Raw genomic sequence first — 16,008 nt, 5'->3', positions numbered from 1 at the left:
GCTGGCAGTGGCCATAGTTTTATACTGGAATTTGAGTGGCACTAAGCCTCCCCAAGATCCCAGTTCTCTTCGCGCTTGTCCAGCAGAGGTCTAGCCAGTGCTCCCTCCTCGGTCTTTCCATCCTCCTTGACCCTTCTCGGCTCTTTGGTATCACTTTTCTATTGGGGGGAACGGTAATGAAACAATGGAGGGGATGCATGATGGGGGTATAGAACTTGTAGATCTGCAGCTTCGGTGTTCTTGATTCCCTGTAACGCTTCTTCGTTATATTGTCTTGTGTTATTCTCCGCATTCTAGGGGTTTCCTTAATATTTCAACCGTTTTCATTATCGTTAGTCGTTGTATTTTTGCAGTTATTCCTCTGATTCCAATTTCTACCATTCTTTTTTCAAAGTTTTTCGGAATTGTTCCTAATGCTCCTACTATTATCGGTACTATTTTGATTTTCTTCATCATCCAAATCACTTTTAACTCTCTAGCTAGTTCTGTGTATTTTCTTCGTTTCTCCTTTTCTTTCATACTCACTCTGTGATCAGCTGGGACAGCAAAGTCTACGATTTGACAGGATTTCTCTTTCTTGTTAATTATTACGACATCTAGTCTTCTTGCTTGGATGGGTTTGTCCGTCTGTATGTCTATCACTCATAGGATTTTGTGGTTCTCGTTTCCGAGTGCTGTTGCGGGTTTGTGCTTGTACCATTTATCTGTACGCTGAAAATGCAACCGTTTGCACAATTCCCAGTGCACCGCCCTCCACACTTGGTCATGCCTGTTCTTTTTAATTCCTATTGGGCCAGTTTGCTGCATTCACTTACTATATGATTTATCGTTTCGTCTCTTTGTCCACAGAAACTGCATTTGCTGTTTTCTTGTGTTTTATCGATCCTTGCTTTGATATGGTTGGTTCTTATCGAGTTATCTTGTGCTGCAGTTATTAGAGATTCAGTTTCTCGGTTTATATGTCATATGTCTAGGTGTTTTCGTTATTCTCATCTTTTGTCATTCTTCCGTGGAGTTGTTTCTCTTCCCATTTCTCTTTTATGGTTTTGTAATTTGTCTCTCTGTTTTCTGTTTTGTTGGTTTTCTCCGTGTCTGTCGCTGCCATAATTATCCTTTCAGTGTTTTGCATTATGTATTTTTCTAGTTTGTGTGTGTGTGTGTGTGTGTGTGTATGTGTGTGTGTGTGTGTGTGTGTGTGTCCTTCACGCAGTCTTCTATACAGATCAGTCCTCTCCCGCCGTCTTTCCTTTTCACGTAGAGTTTGTCAATATCGTTCTTTCGGTGTAGTGCATTAAGCATGGTCATGAGTTTCCTGGTTTTCTGGTCGAGCTGTCTCAACTCTTCTTTTGTCCACCCTATAAACGGTCCAGTGTATCTTACTAGTGACACTGCCCATGTATTTATACCTATTATTATTATTATTATTATTATCATTATTATTATTATTATTATTATTATTATTATTATTATTATTCACATTTTGTGTCATGCTGCTGATATTGCGGATTTTATACTGATAGGCGGATCATAACAAATGAACATAGGCTATCAGAATTTTGGTTTCTCAGTCTTCCAGCACTTTCTGCAAGAGTCTGGCATTCCCAACAAGGCAGTCTTTTGAAGCACTCCAACATTGCAATGGATCCCAATTTTTTCAATCCATTTGTTAAATTCATTTGTGACACTCCTTGGGCTTCCCATCATAATAGGTACAACTTCTACCTTCTTCAACTTCCATAATCTTTTTATCTCCGTTTTCAAGTCTTAAAACTTTTCGACGTTCTCCTTTTTCACACACAGGCAATCATAAAAGAATTCTCTTTTAAAACAGCCCGTGGTGTTCCCTGGAGTCTGAGTAACAGCAAGTTTCCCCAGGTTTCCAGTATTCTCCACCTCTTTCGACAATCTTCGCAAATTAATTTGCGTTATCACAACAGTCGTCTTCCATTAATTTCTACTTGGTAGCGATCATTAGTCTTCAATGGGATATGAGAGGCAAAGTCCCAATCCTCCTCTCACTCATCCAGCAGAGAGGTCTGGTTAGTGCTTTACCTCCCTCGCCTTTCTTTCTTTCTTGACCCTTTTTGTTTATTTGGTGTGCTCTGGCATAAGCAAACTCTACAATTATTTTTTTCTTTATCTCATTGGCCAGTTCTGTGTATTTGTCCGCTTCTCTGTCTCCTTGATTTATAACTCTGCCGTCTGCTGGAACGGTAAAATCTACAATCTGACAGGACTTTTCCTTATTGTTAACTATTATGACATCCGGTCTTCTTGCTTGAATGGGTTTGTCTGTTTGTATATTCATGACCTATAAAATTTTGTGACTTTGTTTTCAAGAACTGTTGCCGGTTTGTACTTGTAAAATGTGTCAGTGTTTTCAAGATGCATCTGCCTGCATAATTCTTATTATTATTATTATTATTATTATTATTATTATTATTATTATTATTATGAATAATAATAATAATAATAATAATAATAATAATAATAACTCTTCATTTTCCTTATTCTCTTTTTCGAACTTACCTTTTCTTTCTTATTAATCTAAGTTTTAACTACACATTTTTCCTCTCCTTCATTTTTCACTTTTTCTCACCTGACTGGGTGGTCTAACTTTTAGCACAGACAAATAAATACTCGCATGAAATGAACACACATACGAACACAACAAAACGCGCGCATTCACCATTTACACACGCCCACTGATCCCATATACTGACGTATAAAGATACGTGCTTATATTCTGATCCGTGCATCACACGCATATATATACATACACACTAGCAAAAGTACCCGTCGTTGACTAGGTTCAAAAACAGCCTACAGAAAATGGACTCTGATTTACGAAAGTACGATAGGTTATGAAAAGGAAGGGTTGTGAAGAGATAGCTTCGAATTTGGGGGTATCAAAACGAAAGCAAAATATGACGAAAGTAAAAATAAAATAGATAAACCCCATAATTTATTATACCATACCTGTTCATACTGAAACACTTATCACAATATTCTGTGGATATATATTAAAAAACCTTGTTAAACTTTGTGACATATTTCCATTCTATGGAGGTCAGGTGCCAACGAACACCCCATAATTTTATTATACCATATTTCTTCAAACTGAAACATAATTATCAAAGTATACTTACGAAGATAGATATGAAAAGTCTTTATTAAAGTTTGTGCCTATTTCCATTCTATGGAGGCCAGGCGCGAACGCAGACCCCACAATTTTATTATACCATCCCTATTTAAGTTAAAACATACTTATCAAAGTATTATTATGTACATCTATATCAAAAACACTTGTAAACGTTTTTATTATTTTTAAATTTTTTATTTCCATACTTTGTGGACCAGGCGCGAACGCAGACCCCACAATTTTAATGAACCACCGTTCTGCCAGATCAAACATACCCATTCCTGTGTCTCGATAATCTTCTATCATTATATGTAATCAGTTTTTTTAAATAGTCAACCATATAGGAGCCTAATCGTGACCACACACACACACACACACACACACACACACACATTCAGCTTTATATATATATATATATATATATATATATATATATATATATATATATATACTCTTCAGAGTAAAATTATCTCACAATCAACTGATATGGAAACCTGTGATTATAAGTTTTACGAGATATTACTGGCAGTAATATTCTATAAGTACTATCCCATCTAAATAAAAATTGCTCGATATGCAAGATAGTCTTTGTCTTACATAGAATAATAAAAATCTTTTGATTTGAAATTTAAACATTTTTCGTCATAAATTTTTAAATTCATTCAATGACTAAAATGTGATATATATTGAAAATATGGAGACAGACGAACGGACATATATATATATATATATATATATATATATATATATATATATATATATATATATAAAATAAATTTGTTCTCGCTTTGAACATTTTCCTAAAAAATATAAGGTGGAAGGCTTATCACCATGACTTCAGCATTAAAAATAAATGCCTATTTCCTCTGAAGACCAACTTCACCCAGAAGTCTTAACAAATGAACTCCCTATCAACTCTCATAGAGAACAAAAGAAATTCGAAAAAATTGCTGCCAAATTTTATGGATTAAAAACCACTGCCCACCCCAAATACAACCCTTACCTCGAGGAGTTTGAGAATTCCATGTTAAATTTAGTCAAAAAAATAAATTTAAGACACAAAAACACCATTATAATCCGGTTACTCGAAAAATAAATAAATTTGCCGAAAAAGTTAAAAAGGATAAACATATATTCGTCCCTGCTGATAAGACAAAAAATTATTATAAACTTGACTATCCTACATATAAAAAAACTTTTGTATAAAGAACTTAATAAATCTTATAAAATAGTCCCTCCTAAGACTTTAGATTCCATTAATTCTGAAGCTAAACTTTTACTGACTTCTATAAATATTCATAACTTCACTGAAATCATTTCTCCAGGTACTCCTAGATTCACCGTCAAAGATCATAAATCTAATTTCTATGACAACCCACTCCATCAGATTGATTTGCCCATCTAACTCTGACTTAGGAGCTGTAAGCAAAAATATCTTAGATAGAATCATCCTTTCTATTAAAGAAAAAGTAAATTTCCCTCTTTGGCTGAATTCAGATTCACTTAAAAATAAACACCTCCTTAACTTCATAACATTTGACATCCAAAATTATTATCAATCAATTTCTCCGATCCTTTTAAATAAGGCTCTTATCTTTGCTAAAAGAAATTCTGACTTAACTAATTTAGAAATAAAATTAATTCTCCTAGCGAGAAAGCCCCTTATACAATTTAACAATAAGCTTTGGACTAGAAAGGATACCCCTGATAATTTTGACATCTTGATTGGTGCTTCTGACTTTGCAGAAGTTACCGATTTAGTGGGACTTTTCTTACTGAAAGAACTTAAATACCACTTTAAACATATTCAAGGGGGTCTTTATAGAGACGATGCCCTTTTTACTACAACAGCCAGGCCAAGAGAGTACAACAAAACAATTAAAAAATTACATAACTTCTTAAATAACTTTGGCCTTTCTATAATTATTGAACCAAACAAAAAAACTTCAAATTTTCTAGACGTTACACTTAATCTTAACACCGAAACTCATAGCCCCTATCATAAACCTAATCTTACGCTTTTATACGTCCATAAATCTTCTAACCACCCCAACTCAATTATAAAACCTATAGTACCATCCGTCTCTAGAAGAATTTCTGCTCTTTCTGCTGATAAAAACATTTAGTCAAAATGCTACTTTCTTCAATAAAGCCTTACGGAAGTCAGGACACAAGGAAAAGATTAAATACAACAATTATGCTCCTCCTGCAGGCCGCCTTAAATCTGTAATCACACACATATGACTCGTAAGAAACCAGTTCAAATAACAAGATCTGCCGCTATCAATAACAATGAACCAGTCTACATATATAATCCAAACCAAAATACTAATCGCAATACCTCTAACCCACCCAGTCGCATCAGGAGAAAGAAAAATATTTGGTTTAATCCTCCATTTAGCTTAAATGTCAAAACTAATATACCTAAGGAATTCTTCAACATTGTACAAAACTCTTTCAAATACCCACACAGATATAGTTCTATTTTCAATAAAAAAAATCAATCAGGATTTCTTATTCAACAATGCCTAATTTAGCACAAAGAATCTTAACATCTAATAACAAAAAAATTAAATCAGCCCAAAAAATCCCTTTCCCAATTAAACCCAAAACTATCTGTAATTGTAATAAAAAAAACATCTTTGCCCACTCAATAATGATTGCATCTATAAAGATGTTATATATTCTTGCACTATTACTGAGCTCCCACGCAATCCTCCCATAACAGACACTAATATTTCGTCTTCAAGTTATTCTTCTTCCCATCCTCCATCTGATATAGTTACTAATCCAATGCACCACTCGAGTAGCCGCTCCATCTACAATCATACAACTAGTAATAATAATAATAATAATAATAATAATAATAATAATAATAATAATAATTCTCCTAACAGCCATCCTAACACTAACAACACTCATTATCCCCTCCAAAATAGTCCTCATACAGACATTGTCCCACCATTTGTTGAACACTAGGAACAAAATTCAAACCATTTAACTAATACAAATCAGCAAATTAATATTAATACCAGATCTCGAGCTTTTAATAAAGTACATACATATATCGGCGCTACTTCAACATTAATTAAGAAAAGAATATCAAACCACATTTCTTCTTTTAACAACCATAATCCTAATAATAACCAAGGAACTTCTCTAACCACTTTAATTTAAAAACTGAACTCTAACAATACCCCCTTCTCAATCAAATGGACTATCATAAAAAAGTTAAATCTTATACTCCAGGCTCTAAGTCATGTCGCCTCTGCACAACCGAAGCTATAACTATAATTACTTCCCCTCAAAGTAACAATATAATAAATTCTAAAAATGAACTGATCTCTTTCATAAGTCCAAATTTAATTGTGGCAATTTTGAAATTACATAGTTATTACTTTTACCTTTTATATAGATATGAAAAAAAATTTCTGTAACTTTATCGTTTTTCTACATACTTTCTCAATACTTTATAATTTAATAATCCTTTATTTTAATTCTTTATTTCTTCTTTGCATGGCCGGTTTTTTATCTGCATTTTCTGCTTTATTCTTTAAACTTTCCTATCTATCTAATATATCAATCTACCCACACTTTCATATCTTGTATGTATATTTACTTATATTTTACTATATGCATTTACTTACTTTTTTACTTGCTTTATCCTGAATTTGCAGATACCGGCCATCGTCTCCCCTTAAATAGACCATGCCTAAAATGATTGATCTTTTTAAAAAAAATCAAAAGGGAATGTGATTCCATACTAAGCATTTATTAAAGTAAATGTCTTGTTCTGTGTTATTAGTCTCATTTAAGTTTCCTTGTTCAATTGTTCTTTGTTTATATAGCTTTTAGTGCAATAAAATGTATAAAATTTGATTGGCCAATTTTTTTTTTTGCTCACGAGTGTATATATATATATATATATATATATATATATATATATATATATATATTGTGATGCTGGGTAGTCAAACCAGCTGCCAACATTGCCCTGCTTTTTATTGAAACCAGCCGAGAGCTTTTTTTAATTTCCTCGTTGTTCCCTTAAGTGCAATTGTATGGATCTCTTTTGCACTTGGTTCACCAGAAATATTAGTTAGGTAGGACTTCAGTATTTTCTTCATAAGTCTTGTAGCACCTATAACAATTGGTATGATTGATATCGCTCTAAGATTCCAGTTTCTTTTCGTATCTATCTATTTATCTATCTATCTATAAAAGTGAACGTGTCTGTGTGTGTCTGTGTGTCTGTGTATCTGTGTGTGTACATTTCCCTACGCAATAACTCTGTCAATTTTCAATCTACAAACTCGAAATTTGATATACAGGGTACTGAGATTTGGGAAAATCTTTGTAATCGGTTAAGGGGTCATAATAGGGGTTAACTTTTAAAAAAAATTGACCTCTGCAGTCTCTACCAAATTACTCAGTCAATTTCTGGTCTAAATATTTGAAATTTTACATAAAGGATATTCAGTGATAGGACAAGCTTTTTAATCGGTTTGGGTCGAAAATTTTTAGTTACCAATATATAAATGTATGTATGTATGTATGTATGTATGTATGTTTACATGTCTGCCTAAAACTTTTGACAGAAGCGACGGATTTTTACAAGATCAGTATCGTTTTGAAGTTCGACCTTTCAGACGACAAATATCGAAAAATTGGCTAAAAAAATTAATTTCTTCATCTTCAACTAGGCACTTTTCTACAGGGGTCGCTTTTTTCGCCGATTTTTTCGGAAGTCATCCCCTCTTTTCGATTGTCTAGCCTTAATTAAAACCTACGTCACTTCTGGTTTGGCGGTGGTCGTAACAGCAAAGACATAATTTTCCCCCGTTCTTTCCTTCCTTTGCGGTACGGGTTTTTTTTTTTTTTTTTTTTTTTTGATCAACATACACCTCCGAACACCCGGGAAACGCCGGGCTGAAATGCTAGTATATCCACAAACGTTAAAGTGTCTATGTGTGTGTCTGTCTGTGTACATTTCCCTACGCAATAACTCTGTTAATTTTCAGTCTACAGACTCGAAATTTTATATACAGGGTATGGAGATTTGGAAAAATCTTTGTAATCCGTTTTCGGCCAGAAATTTCGCTGTTAAGGGGTCAGAGTTCAACGATTTGACCTTTAAGAACTCTACCAAACTCCTCTGACAATTTTGGGTCTAAACACTTGAAATTTTAGATATAGATTCCTTAGACATGGATCTGACTTAATAACTTGATTTCAATCCAAAACAATAAATGTTTAGGGGTCATAATAGGGGTTAAAGTTTTTAAAATTTTGACCTCTGCGAACTCTTCCAAATTTCTCAGACATTACTGGTCTAAACGTTTGAAATTTTACATAAAGGATATTCAGAGATATGGCAAGCTTTTTAATCGGTTTTGGTCGAAAATTTGAGCTACCAATATATAAATGTATGTATGTAAAACTTTCGATGTAGACGATGGATTTTCACAAGATCAGTATCGTTTTGTAGCTCGACTCTTCAGACGACAAATATTGAAAAATTGGCTAAAAACATTAATTTCTTCACCCTCAATAGGGCACTTTCTACAGGGAGGGGTCGCTTTTTTCACCGATATTTTCGAAAGTCATCCCCTCTTCTCGATTGTCTAGCCTTAATTTAAACCTACGTCACTCCCGGTTTAACGGTGGTCGTAACAGCAAAGACGTTACGTTTTCCCCCGTTCTTTTCCTCATTCGGGGTACGGGTTCGAGCCTGCCTTCCTACAACCACTTTTTCTTTTTTTTTTTTTGTTCAAGATACACCTCCAAACACCCAGGCAACGCCGGGAACACATGCTAGTATATCTATAAAAGTGAAAATGTCTGTGTGTGTATGTCTGTCTGTGTATATTTCTCTGCCTAATAACTCTGTCAATTTTCGGTCTACAAACTCCAAATTCGATATCCCGGTATTTGACACTCGGGAAAATGTTATTACTTGGGGTCTGGCAAGAAATTTTGCTGTTAAGGGGTCAAGTTTAACGATTTGCGCTTTGGGAACTCTACCAAACTCCTCCGCCAATTTTGGGCCTAAAACCTTGAAATTTTAGATGTAAGTTACTTGGACATGGATCTAAATATATAATTTGATTGACATCAAAAATAATAAATGTTAAGTTGTCAAAATTTGGGTCAAAGTTCAAAAGAATTTGATCTTTACGATCTCTAACAAATAACTCTGCCAATTTTTGGTCTAAACATTTGAAATTTTACATTAAGTGTATTCAGACATAGGGCAAGCTTTTTAATCTTTTTTTTTTTCGTTTTTTTCTTTTTTTTTGCTGAAAATTTGGCTTCCAAGGGGTCAAAGTTCAAAAGATTTGACCTTTTCGGTTTCTCGCAAACTATTAAGCCAATTTGAAATTTTACATTACGGGTATTCAGACTTTCAGTAAGCTTTTTAATCAGTTTCTGAGCGAACATTTGGCTGCCAAGAGGTCAAAGTTGAAAGAGTTCACTTTTGCAGATTCTACCAAACTCCTTTACCAGTTCTGGGTCTGACCGCTTGAAATTTTAGATGTAGGTTACTTGGATATGTGTCAGATATTTTAATTTGATTTGAGCCCAAAACAATAACTGTTAAGGGGTCACAATTGGGGTCAAAGTTAAAAAGAAATTGACATCTGTGGTCTCTTTTCTCTATGGTAATTAAGGAAACTTATTATACAGAAAGACATTACCGTAGATATTCACACTTTTTAATATATACATATGCATATAAAGTTATGAACAGTACATAGAGCCAGGGCAAAGCCGGACAGAACTGCTAGTAAAAGAATACAATAGAAATACGGCGATAAATGATGAATAGAGGTACATTTAATAACAGATTAAAATAAAAAGTACAGTAATAAATGATGACTAGATATACCTTTAATAACAGATGAAAATAGAAATACGATGATTAGTAAGAAAAAGGGTTTCATTAAATAACATTAAAATAGAAATGGTGTGATGAGTGATGAATAGAATATATTAAATCACATATCAAAATAGAAATATGATAAAATAGCAGATTAAATAGAAATACAGTCATAAGTTAATAATAGAGATACGTTAAATAACAGAATAAAATGGGAATATGGTTATACGTGAGAAATAGAGATAAAAAACAGATCAAAATAGAAATTCGGTAATAAATGATGAATAAAGATGCATTACAAGCAGAAATACGGTAATAAGTAACGAACAGAGATGCATTACGTCACAGATTAAAATAGAATTTTTTTTCTTGTAAGAGTAATGTTTATCGAGCGGATGGCTGAGTGTGTGCGGTGTTTACACTTATATAATTTCACATATAGATGTAGTTCTTCAAACGGGACAAATAATCTAATGAGGTACGGTCATTTTAACAGGACGAATAACATATTTTCTGTGGGACGCACCAGACAAAAAGGAAACATACCTTCTTCACTAGATGGTCTTAACTAAAGGATTTGTAAGATAAAGCAGTTCGCCTCCGAAGGAAAACAACATACGCTAAGTTTTATTTTCATATATAACATTTCATTTCCCTCGGAGTTGCACACGTTTTTCTAGAGTCTTATATCTACCAGTTGACCCACAGGACGCTTCTGTGGACCTCAAGGGATTAAAACTCTTCCAAGCTAAACTCCCGTCAGTCTCGACTTACCCCTGTCCTACTCTCCTTCCGTCTTAACTGGTCTGTTCCGTGAATATATCATAACCCATTTTCTTTGTTTGTGATCTGACGTCACATATCCAAATCAGTCGTATTGTTTTTAATTAACTGTATTTTATTATTCTAAACTAAAATTAGAATCTTTTTGTTTATGTTTCTGATCTAAATTATAATTGCTATATTTTATTGTTTACTTATTTCTCTCCTAACACATTCTTCTGCTATCGAAAACGCCCATGTCAATAACATTTTTCTTTGTTGAATATTTTATAATCAATAATATTTTAAGATATCGCAGCGCAACCCCTTATCTACTCGTCCCATCGGGTCATTCGGCGCTATCTGGGAATCCACAATCTAACACGCCTAGACACTTTTTGACCACCATTTTCTTTGTTTTTTTATTCATTAACTTTTGTCTGACGTGGTGGACAAAAAATAACTATACGTTCCTTTTCATTCTAGAGTGGAAGGTATTATGGGCATAGTTCCTCTTAAGGAAGGGTTTTTTTTTCAAAATGCTGCTATATTTTTTCATTTTGTTAATCCTTGGTTGACATTTGTGTCTGATTGTTTTTGTGACGATTTTTTTTTTTTTTACGTTACTCTTTTTACCTCCGCAAAGGAGGTTCTATTTTAAGTAAAAGTTAGATTTTTCGTTGATTTGTTTGCTTCTATACTTTTGCTGTGTAACCTAGCGTCCACATAGCCTAGCTAATCGACACAAAACTTGACCAAAATATTAGCCATGGTCTAACCCGAACTGCTTTAATAATGAGTTATAGGTCAACATTAAAGGTTACGGAAATTGTGAAAATCACTTGGTTCTATTCATCGTAGGTACTCACTATTTGACCAATATTGTGACCAATGACGCTGCGCATCATATATGATCTTAACTTTTGACATGGCATTCCTTGTATTCATGTAGTGCTCCTTCCATCATTTTGTTTCATTTTTGTCTCAGTTTCAATATGGCAGGTTAGTGTTTATAGTTTATGCAGGACAATTTTCGCATTCGAAGATTTTTCTTTACCATTCAGCTGCTTTCATCATTACCATCCGGTGCATATAGTATCATATACAGCATAATCACCTTGACACACCGGTTCTCGTTGAATCACCGAAGTTAAGCAACGTTGAGCCTGGTCAGTATTAAAATGGATAATCATTTGAGAATTCCAGGCGCTGTATGTAGGAGGATGTTGACACTTCTCTGCAAGAGTTGCAAAAACTTAACGTCGTCATCTCCCCTAAAGGAGATTTACATGCGACTGGGGACCGCTTGTGAATTTTATATTCCCATTAGGATGAAGCCAGGGATAGGGATAGGGCTAATGCTGTTTTTATTCCAAGTGTTGGGACAGTAAAACCTACAATTTGGCAGTTATTTCCCTTCTTGTTTAATTATTACGGCGTCATTTTTTTAAATCATGACTTAACCAAAACAAGACACATTAGAACTTGAACATAAGGGGCTAATATTTGGTACTTTGCAAGGAAATGAGTGAGATGTCGGTTTACATTACATTTTAAACTTCTTCATGTCAGTACAGTAGTAGTAGAAAGCAGGTAATGGGGAGACAATTCCAAGGTCTAGCAGTACGAGGAAGAAGCTATTAGAGTAAAATCTAGAGACCTCTAGAGTGAATGGAGCGGGATTTTGTTGCTAAACAGGTTTGTCAGGTGGATGCACGTCGAGGAGGTACAAGTACTATTAGTTAATCAGGGCACATTCCATTAAAATACTTGCAAAACAGGTACAGGGATGCAACATTTCGGCGATGGGACAGGGGGTGGGGCTTAGTTGACAGTGAGGGACCTATTAGATTGGACACTACTTTTACTAAGAGGGAGAGAAAAGTGGCAGATGCACCAGCCTAGATGTGGAAACAATACTCCATGCATGGCCAAATGGTGACTTTGTAAATATATAGGATACTCTCAGGTGTGATTTTCTAGCACGTTAGAGGAACCCCATCTTTTTTACAGCAACCTTGGCAATGTCCTCGGTGTATTTGTTCCAGTTCATGTTGCCTGTGAATGTTAAGCCGAGAAGTTATTATTCACTCATTAGGAGTCGTCTCATAGACCATCATAAAAGATTTATCTTTGAGAACATGTGGTGTTATTTCCAGTACCCGCCACGTCTTTCGATAACCTTGCAGATTAGTTTGCATTATCACAACAGCTGTTAACCATTTATTTCTCGTTGATAGCGATGATTGGTCTTCACTGGAATTTAGGTGGCAATAAGCCTCCCCAAGATCCCAATCCTCTTTGCACTCATCCAGTGGAGGTCTTGTTAGTGCTTTCTCTTCGCTGTCCCTCTATCCTCCTTGACCTTTCTCTATTATTACAGATGCTAAACTACTGACTGACAAACAATATGGATTTAGACAAGCCCGTTCCACAGCAGACATCCTCACTGTGATCTCTGAACGTATATACCATTCACTGGACAAAGCGGGGGAAGGCAGAGCGGTAGCTCTAGATATATCTAAGGCTTTTGACAGGGTATGGCATGAGGGTCTCCTCAGTAAAATCAGATCATACGGTATCACTGGTAGAATACTTAACATAATTAAATCCTTCTTAGATAAGAGAAAAATCCAGGTAGTCCTCGACGGTCGCACATCTAAACAATATGATATAAATGCGGGAGTGGCCCAGGGTTCTATCCTTGGACCTCTATTGTTCCTGATATTCATAAATGACCTCCCCGACAACATTGCCTCTGAGATGGGTATATATGCTGATGACACTACACTCTATGGCAGACACGACAGGAAGACGAATGAACACATTTCTAAAGAAATGGCAGAAACACTAGAGGAAGACCTCCAATCTGTAGTGGAATGGGGACAAAAGTGATTGGTCACGTTCAATGCTGCCAAGACTAAACTCGTTTCATTCAATAATTACAAGAAACCCTCTCTACCACCCATAGCAATGGCCAACGACTCTTTATCTGAGAGTCCATCTTTCAAACTCCTTGGCCTAACGTTCACAGGAAACATGAGTTGGAACAATTACATTGAAGGCATTGCCAGGGCTGCTGCAAGAAAGGTAGGCTCTCTCTACCGTGCTAGAAAACTACTAACACCCGAAAGTATCCTGTACCTCTATAAGGCCACCATTCGCCCATGTATGGAGTATTGCTGCCACATCTGGGCTGGTGCATCTGCTACTAGTCTCTCGCTCCTTGACAAGGTTCAAAAGAGAGTCGCAAACCTGATAGGCCCTGAACTGGCATCTAAGCTTCAGCCTCTGTCCCATCGACGAAACGTTGCATCCCTCTGCCTTTTCTACAAGTATTTTAGTGGTGAATGCTCTGACGAACTGCAATCACTTGTGCCCCCACGACGCGAGCACCCTCGACAAACCCGACAGGCTACTAGATCCCACTCCCACACTGTAGAGATCCCTAGATGTAAAAGATCTTTTTACTCCAATAGTTTCTTCCCCAGAACCGCAAGACTCTGGAATTCCATTCCAGGTCCCTGCTTCCCCAACAGTACTGACGTGCAGAAGTTCAAGTGTAACGTGAACCGACACCTTGCTGCCCAAATCCCTACATAGTACCCCAGTAGTTGTTTCCCCTGATAGTAGCCCCCTACACCAAAGTGGCAATTTGCCTTGTTTGGGGTGAAAATGTAATAAAAAAAAAAAAAAAATTATTTGGTGTGATCTGACATACGCCAACACTACAATTAATATTAGTAGTATTAGTATCAATAGTAGTAGTAGTAGTCTTTTCTTCCTCATCTATTTTTTCTTGTAATTATTTATCTAACCTTCATTCTGAGCACAATACTTTCTTCTTTCTTCTTCTTTTTCCTCCTCCTCTTCTTTTATATATCTTGCAGGGGGACCCAGGGTATATCTATCCTCACAAAAGGGTTCAACTTCACCGCTAACTGGCGAGATAATGTTAAGACAGTATGCAGCATAGTATTTGAATTGATACTTTAATCATCTATAAAAAAAAAAAAGGAAAAAAAAGCATAAAGAAACGCTTCACCTCCTTGAAAGAGACCTTATACCACACCGTCGGGCACCACACATATTAGGTTGTCTTTATGTCTCAGTTTCCTATGAGAGACTAGAAAATGCTGGCACACACACACACAAATACACATATACATACATATATAATACATACAGAGTCATCCTTGGCCAATATTTGACTCACTTTTCTAAATACAAATGGCCGACCGCTTGACGGCGACCTACTGCGACAGCTTCGCGAAAGGCGGGAGAATTTGCGATAATATAGCGGTTAAGTGTTTGGGACGGATTTAGACGGATTCTACCTTCCGTCTCCGATTAAGTAGACGAAATAAAAAAAAGAAGACAAATAGATTTAAAGCATAAAAGAAAGAGAAAAACGATCGACGTCGGAGAATAGACGAACTGCGAAAGACTTCTATAAACACTGATTTTTATTTCACTCATCGTCAATTAGTATATTTATTTATATAGAGTTGGTTCCTCGTTGTCTGCTTATTATTATCAACACTTCGAAAATAAAGATTTTTCGTGTGTGCGAGTGGCAGCCATTTTGGCCTCTGTTGGCCTGTATCTAATATATCTATTCCCCAAAGAGCGCGGACCCTATATTCAAATATTAATACGAAAATGATTAAAACATTATTATTATTATTATTATTATTATCATTATTATTATCATTATTATTATTATTATCATTATTATTATTATTATCATTATTATTATCATTATCATTATTATTATTATCATTATTATTATTGTTGTTGTTGTTGTTGTTGTTGTTGTTGTTGTTGTTGTTGTTGTTGGTTCACAAGGAGCTTTCACGCAAGTCATCAAAGATCTCTTGAAAATAATCTGCGGTGTTCCCTGGAAGCTGAGTGACAACGAGCCTCTTTAGATTTCCAGTACTCTACACCTCTTTCGATAACATCTGCAAATGTATTTGCGTTATTATTATTATTATTATTATTATTATTATTATTATTATTTTCACTATTATTATTATTATTATTATTATTATTATTATTATTATTATTATTATTATTATTATTGGCTCACACAAGAGCTTTCACACAAGTCAACAAACGATCTGATTGAAGACATTTGGTGTTCTCTGGAAGCTGAGTGACAACAAGTCTCCCCAGACGTCCAGCTCTCTCCACCTCCTTCGAGGGCATTTGCAAGTAAATT

The sequence above is a fragment of the Euprymna scolopes genome, chromosome 22, assembly GCF_053919585.1.
Source record: "Euprymna scolopes isolate OS-2025 chromosome 22, ASM5391958v1, whole genome shotgun sequence".
Classification (NCBI taxonomy): Eukaryota; Metazoa; Mollusca; class Cephalopoda; order Sepiida; family Sepiolidae; genus Euprymna; species Euprymna scolopes.
The sequence above is the reverse complement of the archived record's forward strand: the minus strand, read 5'-3'. Positions refer to the sequence as shown.